This window comes from Anguilla anguilla, chromosome 18 (genome assembly GCF_013347855.1).
Source record: "Anguilla anguilla isolate fAngAng1 chromosome 18, fAngAng1.pri, whole genome shotgun sequence".
Lineage (NCBI taxonomy): Eukaryota > Metazoa > Chordata > Actinopteri > Anguilliformes > Anguillidae > Anguilla > Anguilla anguilla.
In genome coordinates this window covers 14,326,924-14,343,028 of record NC_049218.1, presented here as the reverse complement: position 1 = coordinate 14,343,028, position 16,105 = coordinate 14,326,924, and the positions used below count along the sequence as shown (strand labels likewise).

Here is a 16,105-nt window from a genome sequence, read left to right as displayed (position 1 = left end):
TCTTGGAACTATTTTGAGAGTGAAGCGGTGGGCTCAATGTTGACATGACTACGAGCCCATCTGAGTCTGCGCGGGTTCACTGCTTAAAAAAGCCACAGGGTGGATTAGGGGGGTGGGACTGGGGGCGTGGCTGAGGAGCCCTCTGGTCTACGATGAGGGATGGACACAGAAGCCCAGTAGTCTTTTATGTAGCAGGGAGCAGTGTTTTAATGAGGGAATCCTGGCCCATTGGTATGCTTCCCTGCTTTTACCTTAGCTTAATGAAGTCTGCGTGTCCGGAGGTCCTGCCTCATTGGCTGCCCAGGCACGGCGGAACACTGAGCAGGGCGGCCTCTGACCTTTGAACCCTGACTAACTAGCTCCACGCAGCTGTGTGAGTGAGCTGCTTATATGGTGGTGGTGGGGGGTGGGGGGCTGTATGTTAAAGTGTGGGTCTGTGGGAAAGGTTTTCTGCATGGCGACATTCTTAAAAGGGCAAAGGGATTCAAGAAAGAACACACACACACACACCCTTCAACTTCTGTTGGTAGTACTGGTTTGTGAATGGTCCCATCGCTCTGGTGCCGATATAGCAGAAATTTGGTGGGACCCGATCGCAGATGTCCACCCAAGATGTCTGACTGAGCGTCCATGGCTCCCTGCTCCAAGCTCCGCTGAGTCTCAGCGCTTTTCAGCATCGGCCCAGGCACAATTAGAGCGCTTCGACGCTCAGAGCTGCAGCTCAGGGTGGAGCCGGAGCCGGAGGTGCGGTCACGGTCGAAAAACTCGCCGGAAGATGACCGCTGACCTGGACTTGTAGCGGCTCTTTGGCTGACTAGCAGCTGTTGGCCATATGAGGCTTGTTTCTAGAATGTTCTTCTCGTGGAGGGCAGTGGGCTTTGTCTGAATCCTGCAGAGCTGACCGCTGTGGAAAGAAGCAAGAAAGGAACCGGCCTTCAACCAGCACGCCAAAAACAGTGTGTATGTGTGTGTATGACAGAGAGGAGGACAGAGAAGAGAGAAGACATGCTGCTGGAGCCAAAGTAAAAAATAGTTCAAAGAAAAATTAAAGAAAAAGCTAAGAGAAAGTTCAGAGGAAATAGGAGGTGAGAATGGGGAGGCTTATGGGGGGGACTCCTCTTGTGTGAGGGACAGCATCTGTGTTTCATTGGCACTGGGATTATGGGGTTTCCTGAGGTGCAGCGTACATGGTGTGTGCGTGTGTGTGTTGGAGGGGTTTGCTGTACACTGTGAATTGAGGCCCTACACTACTAATGAGAGCCAGACAGCTGTCCTTGTGCGGGGGCGTGACACCTGAGTCCACCCACACTGTGCCTCTCTCACACACGCCTCCCTCACTCTTAACTCCGCCCTCTTTCAACTTGCTCCGCCCACCAACATTCTCCACCTCCCACACCACAGCTTCCTACTGTCTTCCAGAGGAATGCATTAATTTTTTTCAATAGTGTAACTGCATTAGGTGAACTGGGTTGGACACTCTTTTAAAGGCAGAGACCTCCTGTGGCTTTCTTTCCATACTGTGTTTGGCGATCAATGATTCACTGATTTGAACCAATCACAATAAAATTCCATGAGGAAGAAGGTAATTTTATTTGTTCATACAGGTCACTGCTGCACATCATATGGCAAGACCATATAGTAGCACCAGCCCCCCCCCCCCCCCAAAAAAAATGCTATCCAAGTACTGGCATAGGCACACATACTCACAGTGCTGCCCTATAGTGGATGATTCATAGAATCAGAGAACACTGAAATCTAGTGTCTGCTGTCCAGAGAGTGTTGGAATGTCTCTGGCAATTAACTCCTGATCAAATTTGTAGAAGTAATGTCAATCAACTCCAAGAAGGGTGGTCCTCCAGGGGTCATTGCAGAGACTGGGCTGGTGGTGTGTGGGGTGGGGAATGGTGGGGGGTGGATGGGCTGATTGTTATCACATGACTATTCACAATTGGAGGGGGGGTCAGTTTTACCTCTGTTATTGTCTTCAGGCAAGGGGTGGAATTACCTACAACCTGCAGAGCAGTAGTGTTCAGCAAGGATGGGTCTGTTTGTGATCTATTCAGTGTGTGTGTGTTTGTGTGTGTGTGTGTGTGTGTGTGAATGCATGTGGTCAGAATCTGGCTGGGTTTGGGGCCGCAGGGGTGACACTGTCACTGACAGAGGCAGCCGGCATATTTTCTGGGTGTGTCACGTCTGTACCCCTCAATATGACCACAGTGTCTCTGTGGGTGAATTGGCCCAAACAGGCCCGGGGCACTCGTCCCTGGGCAACAGATAACACTGTGAGCATTGTCTGCCTCCACAGGAGCCACAAATGCACTTCATTTCAGTCTTTTCTCTCTCTCTGCCTTTCCCTCCCTTCTCCTCTCCCTGTCTCTTTTTCCCTCTCTCTGCCTCTCCCTCCCTCCCTCTCTCTCTCTCTCACACTCTCTCTCTCTGTCTCCTGATCCCAATAAAAGAGCACAATGGTTGTGATTGTCTACAGCGACTATATATAAATGTCTGGACATGTTATTTAATATGCGCATCGCACCAGCGAGGGGGGTGGGGAGTGGGCGGGGCGTCATCGTACCTGGAAACGCCTGAGAGAAAGGCCAGCCTTTGTCCACTTACCCCAACAAGACGATCTCACAGGGGCCAGACTACCCCAGCAAAGCCCTCCTCTCTCACCCCACTTCAGAGACAGTGCAATCACCTGGATTCCAAGCTACTCTGCGGAAAGGTCCTGGGGTTCTGTGGGGGTAGAGAGAGTGAGAGAGGGAGAGAGATAGGTAGAGGGAAGAGGCTGATGTGAGATCTGAACTTCACTCCTGGGAAAAAAACAGCACACATATACATTTCTCTCGCACAAGTCACCTGCTGTTCATTCACATGCATTTTTGCAGTTTTATTCATTCGGCTGTTTATTTTGCAGGGCGTTGAGAATGCCAGGTCTTCACACAGCTCCCATCGCTCAGCCTTTATCTGCTCGCAGAGATAAATGCTCTGTCTGTACCAGCCTCTGCTCGTCCCTGGGGGACGGCTCCAGCGCCCAAAAATGGCAGCCCCTTTGTCTGCAAGCCTCTCTGGGCAGCACGCGATCTAACGGAGCGAGCCCGTCCAATGAGAACGCGCCGCCGCTTCCTGAAGTCGGCTCGCCACCATCTTGAGGTTCTGGCCGCAAGAGAATGTGATGTCCCTGCCCCTGGAGATTGCAAATCGTTCACTTGGCTGGACGCCTTGGGTTTTGGCTCGGCTGGCTAACGATATCTTCTGACTTGTTTGGAGAGCAGTGGTTTGAAAACCCGCAAGCAGCCCTACCCCTCATACCCTGGCACCAATAAGAAGAGAGGGCCTCTGGAGGGAGGGGGGGGAGGGGAGGGGGGGTCATGCCTGGCTCTGCACCAATGGGAACGTGGCACCGGTCCCAGTATGCCTGTGTCATGTCTGGCTGTCAGGCGGTCGGTGTAAAGATGAGACATGTGCTATCTGAGCCGCTGTTGTGCTGTGTTAACAGAGGTCTGTCAGCGCCTAGCCTGAGCGTGGAGCAACTGGGCGGCTGGACAGCCCCCAAAGCACAGGCCTGTGGCGCACACAATTAGGGAGGGAGCGCGCATTCAGCAGCTGGCAGGGACGGGTGCCAGCACCGGGACAGATGCCACACTAGGCCAGAAGCGCGGAGGGAAAAACCCTGATAAGCCACACAAGGTGGATTAAAAAAAAAAAAATTTTATCAGGTGAAAACTTTGTTTTGCGAAAGGCTAAAAGTGAAAATACACATGTAATTACATTAATTCTTCTGCTGTATGTGGGCCAGATCCAGAGTAGAAAAAACTGGGAATGTGACTGCGTACTGCACAAATCTCTGTTTTCATCAGGTTACTGAGCTCGCATGCTAATACAAAAAAGCGTCAAAAAACAAATTTTTCGTATGGTCTTTCTTCTCCATTAATGCTTGTTAATACACATACTCAACAGGTCAGACAATACATTGATTTTCCTCAGTTTGATCCTTGGCTCACTTGTGCTGTTTAGATTGTAACATGCAATGTGTCTGAATGAATATTAATGCATTCGTACATTCTGAGATTACTCATTTACAACTTGTGACACATCACACATTTCGTCCCATGTTCTTCTGTTTCTGCTGTGGCTGTAATTCAGCTGAAAAAATGGTATTTGGCTATTTAGGAGAGGCATTCAATCCTTTTTTCAAACTCAATTTGCGCTCTTATCACTAATTGATACTAAAGGATATCTCATGTAGTCAAAAGGATTGTGGGTGGCGGCCAAGGTGTTCTGCATTGTGCCATGGTGGGTTGATTAGTGCTTTCAAGGTGAAGCCAATAGACCCAAATTAACTTCACCTCTTTATAAGCGCTTGGGCCTGCTGCCCTTTCCATCTTTTTCAGAGGAGAGAGAGAGCAGAAAGGCTGCACAGGTTTCTGTGGTTTTCCTTTTCTTTTAGCGCACCTGGGTGCTTTTGTTTTTGTACTTGTTTTGTCAGCTTGTGAGCTGAAATAAGCTAATGTTGATTTAGTGAAGACTGGGATTTTTTTTTGCAGTACATACTACAGTTAGCCTTCCCCTTTTTTAGTCCATTTATGGCTCTTTGCTCCTGACAGAGCAACAGAACTAAATTCAGAATAGAAATGAATGTCTGTGTCTAGTTTATCCATATCTGTAGTGTGATATTTCTGTGTCTTTAGAGTAAGGTTATCTAGTACACGTCAGAAAAATGTTCAGTGAAAACTATGATGCCGTGCGTAGTGTAACACTAGACACACAGAAACGCTTTACGACTTCTACCGTGTATCTTTGGTCCCTCAGACAGGGCCTTTCCTGTCCTTGCTGTGTAATGGCGGACTGTGGTGCCTCAGTGTATTTACTGCATCAGTGTTTGTGGTGTTTCAGTGTGTAAATGTGGCATTGTCTACAGTGCTGATAAACCCTAGACTCTGGCTCATTGATAACAGAAGGACGCTGAGCGACATTAAAGATATGGGGATGCTGATAAAGCAGTAAAACTCTGACCTTGCATCCACTGCAGGTTAAGTGTGTCAGCGTTTCTGCTCTATCAATGGGCCAGTGTTTTTAGTGTGTCAGTGTCTGGTGTGTTTGTCTTTGTCATCGTCTTTGGTGTCTTCAGTGTACAGTCGTCTGTCCTTTAGTGTTTCAGTCTCCAGAGTGTCAGTATTACTGTAGTTTACCAGAGAACTGGGTGTGTGAAGCGGAACACAAATAAGCCTATGGCAAACGCAAATGGTCAGGAAACCGGCGGTAAAATTAGACAGAACCGTCGATTTTTATTTGGCATTCTTTGGCGCCATTCAAGCGCAATGTCCAAATCCCATGAACTGCCTTTGTTTTTTTTAAAAAAGAAGCAAAGCTTTCAACGGGCAGATCTGATACCCTGAGGAAGGCAGAAGGCAGGCGGGGGGGAAAGTGACGTCAGTGTGAGAGTTCTCCCAGGCCCCGTCCTGACATCACTCCGGAGAGACGAGACGGGCAGCAGCTCCTGGTGTTTCACCGCTAAGTCCTGTGCCCAGGAGGCGCCAAGCTAAATACCCCATAACAAGCGTGGCGCAAAACGGGTCGCCGTAGAGACCGAGAAAACGGTGGCTCAGATCTGTCTCTGTTTCTGTCTCTCTGTCTCTCTGTCTCTCTCAATGCCTCATCTCACTCCGCCTCTCTCCTCTTTCAACGCCTCCCTGTCTTACTTTGTCAGCACCTGTCTCTCTTTCTCTTTTAAACATGTTTTTTTGGCATGAAGTTCATAAAGCAAATAGTCAAATTTATATAAAAGCGTTCTATAAAAAACTATTTCAAATAGCAGGGAAAAAATACTGTTGAAAGCATTTAATTATTTACGATAACTTTTTAATATTTTTCAAGTTCAACAGATAAGATGCACTGCTCATCTGTGCAGCATGTCTTTTTCTCTCTGTCTCTCTCTCCCTCTCTTTTTCTCTGTCTCCCTCTCTTTTTCTCGGTCCCTGTGGGAAGGAGAGACGCCGTGTCAGCGGAGGTGCAGAGAGCTGTGAGTGCAGAGACTCAGAGATGCGCAGGGACGGCCTCTTAAAGGCAGGCGGTATTGAACCATTCTGCTGGTGAGCTGCCACAGAAAGCAGGGCATTGGAGCACGCGGCTGAGACAGATCAGATCCTCTTACATGGCTCTACCCTCTCCCCAGTGGAAGCCCTCCGCATAAAATGTGCGCGAACATGAGAAATCTGATGTGGTTCCAGTTAAAAAAGAAAGTCCATGCTGAGAGAGGCAATACCGCACCACGCAGTTCCTACAGTTGCCTGCATGTTTGCAAAAAGAGAAAAATAACAAAAAGATTTCCTTCTAGAAAATTGGAGGACGGTATTTTAAAATATGAAATATTAAGACATTTTAGTAATGGCTTAGTAATGGCTCTTTTATTCAGGTTTGAGATGTGGATTTTGGGATTGTTGATCAGTGAAATAGTGAGTTGGCTGAGATGTTTTTCTTTAACGGAGCAGACCCATTTCAAGACATGCAGATTCACAGGAATTCCGACAGCAGTGAACAGGACAGACAGACCAAGAGACAGACAGGAACAATGCCAGGACTATAACCGTCCCATATAATTTGCACTGCATGACTTTGGGTATTTTTGTTATATATTCCTTGCAATGAGAACAAAAATATTTAGAGGACTTGCATCAGATAAACAAGTCTCAAAGCCTCAAAAAAACACAAAGAGTTGGAGGAATGTTTTAGAAACGCACATACCGAATAGATCCCTGGGCGTTATCTCATCTAAAACATCTGATGGGAAACTGCAATCGAACAAGGAAGCAATCAGAGAGCAATGTGGGCATGGGCGGGCACATCTTACTTTCCGCCCTGCGGCCATGCCACCCAGGGGGTGGGCTATCTGGGCCCGATCTACCCGCTGTGCCAGCCGGTGGGTGGACAAAGACAAGCAGCGTGCAGCAGAGAGGCCGTCGAGTGCACAGCCTGGCTGTTTGTTATCGCAAGGCCATATCCTGATTCAGGCTCACAATGAGCGTGCACCATTGTGTGTGTGTGTTTGTGTGTGTGTGTGTTTGTTTGTTTGTTTGTCTGTGTGACTGTGTATGTGTGTGCGGTTGGTTGAGGTGTTGCATGCATATTTTGTTTTTGGGGGGGGGGCGGGGGTGCGGGGGGGCCTGTGTGTTTTTGTGTGTTTCACTGCAGTCGCCTCAGAGATTTTATATGACTTCTGGGCTGTAAACAGAGCTCGAACAGAGCAAGATGGTGTATTTTCATCTGAATCACACATTTCCCCGCAATTTTTTAGACTTTCTCATGGAGCTGTGCATTATTCTAGACTCAGTGTATAAAGGACATTCTAGCCACATGTGGTGGTTCAACACACTATTAGTATTTTACATGGTAAAAATGGCATTTCCATCTTTTTGCTCCCTACCTGTAGATCTCAGAACCCAAGGAAGCGACATTTACAGTCACAGACAGAGAAACATTCCGGCTTAAAACAAATTGCATTTCTTAAATTATCTGCATGTTTAAACCATTACAAATTGAAAGGTAATGTAATGGACTGCTTGAAATGACAGAGCCTGTGCTCTGAGGCCTAATTGCCATGTCCCTTATTACACCCAGATAGCGCTGCAGAATGCGGTGTCCAGCAGACCGCTTTGTCTCCTGACCTGGGGGTGCATGTGTCAGGGATGCTTATCTCGAAACATCGGCTTTGTTGTCATACGACTGGGAACATTTCGTCTTACATGTGTCTTACCCATGCCCCGGCCAGACGGAGCGCAGCGTCCCATCCGTCAGGGCCGACAGGTGAGATAACCCACGACCCCCCAGGCGCTCCAAAAAGAAAAAGGGGCCGTGCGATGACCCCCTCCGCCCTGCGACCGGAACAGTGACCGACCTCCCACCCCTGCTGCCCCGCTCCCGCTATCTGGCTCCCGTTATCAGGGGAATGTGGACGAGCGGCTGAGGCTGAGGGCCGGTTGGGCAGCCAGGTTTGGGCCCAGATTGGGGAGAGCATGTCCCAGTGGCAGCTGTCCCATCCAGCACGGTTAACCCTTTCAGCTCCATGTCTATCCACGCCCTGTATCTCGCTTCGTTGCATTTCTCCTTGCAGGGCTGAGACCGCTGAGGTCACCCCCACCCTGCTTTTTACTGGAAAGTGGAGATGTAGAGAACAGATATTTTCTCTCTCTCTCTCTTTCTCTGTTTCTCTCTCCCTCCCTCTCTCTTTCTCTTTATTCCTCTATCCCTCCCTCTCTCCCTTGTGCCTTAGTATCAATCGCACACCTGCAGCAGGAGGGCTTTCTGCACGCAGGCTAAGCAAACAGGAAATCACCAGGAACAAATATTCCTGCGCACACCTGTGCCAGGTAAAGTATCAACAATCACCTCACCCAGCAACTCAATAAACTCACAATAAACTCAAGTCCTTTCAGAAAGTCTTGTATTTCTCTAACCACGACGCCACTCCTGAATTTGTATGTCATTTAAAAAAATCTATGAATCTATGGAAAATGTATGGAGACCTATGTAATAAAGTCTTATTCAAGTATAATTTATTCTCCCATTTTGAAGGTGGCAGCATTATTTTGTTTCTAAACTGGAAAAAAAACCCTAATCTCTTTCTGGCCTGCCTCCTCCGCAGAAACACAACTCCGGTTTCCTGTGTCAGTGGCCAAACACCTTTGACGGGACTGGGCGCAGCAGGTAAGAAAACATCATTAGAATAATAAAGACTGATCGCAGGGGAACTCTCGCTGCTCTCAGCGCCTTTGATGTGGTGGAGCCGAGGAGGGGCCGAGGGGGTTAATCCTGGGGCTTGTGTTTCAGTACCTGCTCTTAATTCTCAACCTGTGCTACTGATTTGGGGCCAGCGCTCCTTCACTGGCTGCCTTTGTGGGGCCGGGGGGGACGGCATTGTGCTCACACAAGCGGGCAGGGCTGAAAGAAGGGGGGGGGGGGCAAGCGTTTAGGTGAGCCCCCATTTGATCCCCCCCCCCTCCCTGTCATGCCACTTTATCCAAAAACTTGCATGTGGAAGTTAAGGGATTAAGGATCCCTACCTGCCTGCCTCCAGGCCGGGGGGGGGGGGGGGGGGGGGGGGAGGAAGAAGGAGGAGGGGGAGGAGGGAGGGAGGAGGAGGGAGGGGGAGCCGGTTTCAGCAGAGTGGTGAATGAATGAATGAATGAATAAGCAGTGGAAAGGGAGAGATGGAGTGCAGTCAATCTCCGACACTGGGGCTGATCGGCCTGGGTGGTGATGGCGGGATCACAGAACGCCTTGCAGATGTGCAGTTGGTTTTAAAATGAGATCCTGACCTCCTGACAAGAAAATAATGTCTGTATATGTGGGAGGGGGAGGGTGGGGGTGGGGGACTGGGGAGTTGGGGGAACACCTGTCTTCATCGTGCTGTGTCGATGCAGTAAATGACTGTGTTATTGAACTTTATGTTGCATATGATTGCTTTTGATGGTCTGATGAAATTGATTGCAGAGATGGACTGATGAGTGGCTGGTCAATAGCAAGAGAGACACAACAATAACAGAAAGACCGCATATTATGGTATCAAACTCAACCTCTGCATCAAGTCATGCATTAGTCATGGGGTGGGGCAAAAATACGCAAAAAATGCTAACTTATTGCAGTGCAAAATAAACAATTATAATGTAAAAGACGCACGCAGCATTTTTTCCCCTTTGTCTCGAAGGGAAGGCTTCCCCATTGCAGAGGGTGCGACACTAATGAGAGATGCACCCCTGCTCTATAAACACATCCCACAATACCCCCCCACCCCCTGAGGTTCCCCCCGGTAACTGTACCACAGCCCCTCATTTACTGACCAACAGGAGAAAAATACCAACTCACGACACCTCTGACCTCTTGATAAGTCACAGCAAGTCATTCAGTCATTCAGAGCAAAACCTGACTTGGGTTTATTACTATTTCTTACTGTATGATGCAGAATTTACAATTTTATATGCATAAATATGTTCAGTGCGGATTTAACTCAAAGTCCAAGAGGTATCAAATGTACTACATCAGAGTTAAATCTGCTCTGCAGATACAGATGCCCTGGCTGAATGCAAGCTGAATACCTGAACCTGAATATGTGAATATGTGAAGCGGTTTCAGTCTTCTCTTGTTGCACTGGGATCCTGGGAGAAAATGGAATCTGCGATTTTAAACTGAAAAAAAGATGCACTATAAAAGCAGTGTATTCTTGTTTATGCTGCAGAGGTGCGATGCCATGGGCAGCTTGGATCGCTGGCTTCCAGATGCAAAACTTTGCCTGGAGGCAGGAATGCTTGGAATTATGGGTGACGGATTCGGGGGATACAGATCAGTGAAGGGGGGGTATTGGGGCTGTAGACGGGGTAGCAGGGGGTCCTACACAAAGAGACATTAGGGGTTTGAGGGACAGTAGCATACCCAAGAGTCCAGAGCAGTTGCAGTACCCCCGGTGCAGGCTCTGTCGCCATGGTGATGTCACCCCCCCCCCCCCCCCCCCCCCCCCCCCCCCCCCCCCCCCCCCCCCCCCCCCCCCCCCCCCCCGCCCCCCCACCCCCAACGAGGTCATTTCCCCCTGGCAGGACATGCTGTTCACACAGACAGGCTCTTTCACAGGCAGGGCCTGAACTCAGCTCCCAAACAGCAGGCGTGAAATTCCCCATTACCGCCGGCTTTCAAAGGCCCCGCACATCCCGCCCCAGGGTCCCCTCAGCCCCCCGCCCCCACCCACCAGTCCCCATTCAGGACGCTCGCCAAAGACATGAAACAGCTCCATTCTCCACCAGTGGATTCTTCATAATCTCTTTTTGTGCCGCTCAGTGTGAACTCCCCCCTCCACACACACACACACACACACACACACACACGCATACACACACATATGCAAACATGTATACACACACACACACACACACACACACACTAACCCCTAACTGCTCAGCCAAGCTGCAGACCACTCTATCAGGACAATACAGTACACACAAAGCACCCCCCCTCACGTGAGTCTGAATCATGTGTTATGATGGGCAAGGCGCTGCTGGGGGTTGTGGTGTGGTGTGGTGTGGTGGGGGGGGGGGGCTGATCCCATTGTTTCACTGTGTTTCACTGTGTTAAACGCACTGCTGGACACGCAGCACTGGCCCAGTGCGATAGCCCTAACAGCGCGTCACGCGGTGGTCCACTGCGTATTTGCAGTGTTTATTTGAGCGGACCCCAGAGCTTACGGCTCCTGACCCGCAGGTTGGCGGGGGTGTCTGAGGCCTCTCGCCGCGGCCGCCGCGCCCTTGACGGACGAGCGGTTCGATGAGACGGTAAAATACGGCGAGGGGCGCTGCCGGTGCCGCCAGCCTCCTCTGACGCCTGTTTCAGCCCGAGCTGCAGCCTGGAAACACACTCTTCTGTTCTCCCAGACACCAGCAACTGCAGCACTGTGGGCTAGCTGTGCGTAACTGTGAGTGCAGTGTGTGTGTGTGTGTTATTATTATTATTATTATTATTATTATTATTATTATTATTATTATACTATTAATCACATAGATATATATTAGGAATATTTGTAATTTATGAATTTGCTTTTTTCGTGTGTTGTGCAAAATGTAGCATTTGTTGAGAATCAAGAGTTATATATGAAAAACAAATGTTACATTTTAAAATAATTTTTTGTTTGCATTGATTAATTCTATTTTATGTTTAGTATGGTATATTCTTCCATATATTACACAGACTTTAAAATTATATTCACCAGGGCAGCTTTACCTGATTTCACAGCTGATTTCCCGAAGCAGAACTGTAAGAGGAAACAGGAGGAATGTTCTAGCAACCATAAGCGCTACAGTGTATATCAACTTACATCACGCTAGCTTACACAAAGTACTTAGCATTAATCTCTGCGTATACATCATATTTCAGTCGAGGAAGTGCTTGTGTGTGTGAGTGTGTGAGTGTATGTGTGCACATGCATGTGTGTTTGTGTGCTTGGGCGTGTGTGTATGTGTGTGAGTGTGTTGCGTGCATATGTGTGTTGCGTGCATATGCATGCTTGTGAGTGTGCATGTGTGCATGTGCATGCATGTGTGTGTGTGCATGCGTGCCTGCTTGCATGCGAGCGTGGGCGTGTGTGTGTGTGTGTGTGCATGTGTGTAACCCATATGGGCTTAGGAGACTGGCTGACAGTAAACGTAAATAAAAATAAGCCAATCTTCAACACCTTGAAAACACAGCCTCAGCAACAGCACAGCTTGCCGTGTCGCTGCTTTGTGTTTACTGTGAAAGCAATCAGCTCCTCGCTCAGTCTACCTTATTCCTTACAGGTGTCCCGTCACAAAGCTCCAGAATGCAGAGAAGGTTCCATTACCTAACTGTTACCGACCGGGAGGCAGCTCCGGTTTTGGAGATTTCATGCAGCTGACAATTTCTGGTTCTCAGAACATTCCCAGAATGTTGGAAAAGTTAGAGCAAACATTTGTCCACATTTGTGTAAGCCCGGAGGTGCCAAGGGGCTGATGTAGTTCTGTATAGCCCTGACACATGTACTCCTTATGACATTATGGCTTCCACCTGCTCCCCAGTATAGAGCTATGCCAAAGAGCTCAAGGGCAGAGTGTTCATAGAGTGGAGCTGCACCAGAGAGCTCAGAGACAGAGAGTTTCTGTTGTGTGGTGCTGCACCAGACAGCTCAGGGGCAGACAGTTTCCTTAGTGTGGAGCTGCACCAGACGGCTCAGAGACTGACAGTTCCCACTGTGGAGCTGCACCATAGAGCTCAGGAGCAGACTGTTTCCATAGTTTGGAGTTGCACCAGCAAGCTCAGAAACCAAAAGAGTCCCCATTGTGGATCTGTGCAAGATAATTCAGAGACTAGGACAGTTCACAGGGTGGAGCTGCACTGGAGAGCTCATATGCATGGAGAATCCACAGCAAAGAGCTACACCAGAGAGTTCACATACAGCATAGAGCTCCAAGGTGGAGAACGCCAACAGCAAGGGCTAAATGCAAGCCACCGCAGCCATACTCCTGGCCCTATGTCCAATGAGAAGAATAAAATATTATTCCAACAAATAAAACACTTTAAATTATGTCTGCATCTGTACAGTGTCAGCATACCTCCCACTAGTAACAGAATAAAAAGTAACTGCTTTGCATACATTGCACATAGTACGATACATAATATTTATAGTACACATAGCTTCATATGTACTGTAGTATGTGGGAAATGCATGGCCTGCACACAGCATTTCTAAAAAGAAGACTGACTAAGGATGATAAAGTTGAAGAGCGCTGGCCTGCAGCGTGAGCTCCACCAGACAGCCTGAGAGAGGCACAGAAGGTTCACACTGGCGGGCTGTGCAGGGAAAGCACTGCACTTCAACACCCCATTATAAAACGTCAAATGTACATTTTCCAGTTGCACCAGAGCCGTGCCATCCATAGCAATCCTCAGCACCTCCCACCCAGATTCCAGTGCTGCCGGCAGCACCTCACTGCCAAAGACCTGTCTTAATATTTGCTCAGCTTCGAAGAGACTGATGCTCCCTGATTTATATGCAAGGCCGTCGGAGACTTCAGTGTACAGATCTATCAAAAAATGGTTACACACTGAGGGAGAGAGGGAGTGAGGATGGGAAAGGGAGAGAGAGAGAGTCAGACAAAAAAAAGTTCAAATGAAGTGTATTTGTGTGTGCAAAAAAATGTCAGCAGTGCTATCATGGCAGAGTTTAAAACTTTTAAGTATTTCATTAGTTCAGGACATAATATTTTCTGTTATTATCTTAAAGCTGTCACATACCGCTGGCTCATGATCTTTGGAGAGAAATATTTTTAAAAAGAACAAAAAACAAAAAAACAAAAAATGCTTTATGTAATCTCTAAAGTCCTGGAAGAGGGATGTCACTAGGCCACAGGAAACAGGAAGTACATGGAGGACAAGGAAGGAAGTGATCCCTCAGCCCCCTACACCTTCCTATACCTCTGCACCCGTCCCTCTGACCTCACCATGAAGCACCGGCTCTCCCAGTGGGCAGGAGTACCCAGGTAACCGCCACCTCCACCCCAACACTCTCCAGTCCACTGGAGGTCACACGGTTTATTCAGGAAGAGCTGAGCTGTCATACGAGCAGGGCCGAGGTGCAGGGTGGTGCAGAGTGTTTTTTTTTTTTCAGGAGACATCTGTTTAACCTCATCTAGCTTTCTGTCCTGTTAAGCGCTCAGGCTATGTGAGAGGCATTCACCAACCCCCCCCCCACCCCCCCCCCCCACCCCTTCACCCCCCTCCTCACCCCCCATCTGAGATTACACGGACATCTGCAGCGCTGTTAGTTGCTACCTTTGGTGAAATCGAGTGGACTGCCAGCTCCCCCCCCCCCCCCCCCACCCCCTTTCAGACCGGGCTTGTTAGCAGCCTGTGGTGTGGGGGCTCCTGTATGCCAGACCTGCTCCAGGATAACTGCGGGGCACTCTGTGAGTTAAGAGCGTTAAACATTGACAGGGACGTCACTGACATCAGTGCTGGTGCAAATTTGCAAAGCCTGCTGGGAGAACGAGCCAGAAATAACACAGGGGTGACTCAAAGGTGTGATCTTAAAGTTCAAGCATGTGCGGAAAAAAAAGATTCAGAAATGACTGTGAGGGCCAGCTAGGACAATGGTGTCAGCTGACAGTACCTTATTGCCTTCTTTCAGTCGCATTGTCACTGTTGCTATATTACAAGTCCCAAACTCTCAGGACGTAATCTGTTGAAACGCAGCTGCGGTGTTCTCTAGAGAGAAGGTTCTAGACAGGACGGTCTGGCTGAACTAATTCTTGAGGGCCCAGCCAATCACAGTGACCTCTTTTTTTGGAGAGAGCGGTCGGTCTGAAAGTGTGCGGTAAGAAACGGTGGAGGGGGAGTGTGAGGGATGGCCGCTGGAAAGTGCGCGCTGAGAGGTCCTCCGCGTCCCGGAGCGGGAGGGCGGTGCGTGATTTACGGCGCTGGAGAGACCGGCACGGCCAGTTCTCCCATCCCAACAGGAACGGCTCAATACGGGCCCACAGTCTGCTACACACAGCGACATAAATCATCCCTTAAGCAGCCGGCAACTGGCCACAGAGGAATTCCTCTCCCCCACCCCTCCTCCTCCTCCTCCTCCTCCTCCTCCTCCTCCGCCCTGCCCCCCCATGCTGAGTAGGCATTCTTATCCACCCCCCAACCCCCACCTCACCCCACCCCGCCCCAACCCCACACCCCCAGCTGGGGCACACATCTCCGGTCTGACTGACTGCCCCCCTCAGCTCTAACCTCAGGCTAATGCTCTTTATGTATGTCATCATCCCCGCGGGAGGGAGACCACCGCTCCTCCTTTTACCCCTCTCTTCTTTTCCCGAGCCGCTTTGGAAATGCACCGTGACATTTTCTGGCAACATGAGATGTGAATCGGGGAGCGAGAGGCTACCTGATCAGTGATCACAGAGGCCACAAATTGTGAAGCACGTGGAGATGTCATCTCTGGCCTCGGGGTGGGCCGCAGTGTCTGCAGGGCTAAAGTGCTCATTCCTGGTCCTGGGCAATGGGAGGCATCCGTTGGCTTTTGCTTGTTGCTGGGTGTGGCCAGTCCTGGTCCTGGAGAGCTACAGGATCAGCTGGTTTGTTGCTTGTAACTTAATTGCTCAATTAAAGCCGTCAATTACACAGGTAATGCCTCACCTGGTATCTTGGGTCTAAACTGGTTTCTGAAGCTGAAAATAGCAACCGGCTCACACTGTTGCTCTTCAGAATCAGGGCTGGCTGGCTCCTCTGGATGTACAACACCTAGTTAGCTCTGTCAACAGCTTGGAAACGGGCCAGTGTAAGAGTAATTTTATGCCTCCTTACAGATACGTTATGGTTCTGCAAACATTGTTAATTGCTGTTCTTTATAGTGCTTTTAATCTAACAATGCAATGTCTCCTATTCAAGGCTTATTTACATTGTAGTGCTGAGCCTTTACTAGCTGGCCAGCTAATTATGAGTTTGGCTATTCTTAACCTCTCTGTGTTAAGCAAGCAACCTTGTGGTGTTGGCTAATGCGTGTATGTCTTTATTCATCCTTCTGTTTATATCTTACTGCATGCCAGTATTTTAACCTCAAGTC

At 49.1% G+C, this 16,105-nt stretch overlaps 1 long non-coding RNA gene across 1 annotated transcript; it reads left to right on the top strand.

Moving 5' to 3' along the window:
* Positions 1 to 4,395: 4,395 nt before the first annotated feature.
* Positions 4,396 to 13,035, top strand: LOC118217562. Its single transcript, XR_004763224.1, has 6 exons — positions 4,396 to 4,420; positions 7,615 to 7,800; positions 8,267 to 8,363; positions 8,639 to 8,700; positions 11,242 to 11,452; positions 12,312 to 13,035. It is a non-coding gene; the product is annotated as an uncharacterized LOC118217562 (long non-coding RNA).
* Positions 13,036 to 16,105: the final 3,070 nt, after the last annotated feature.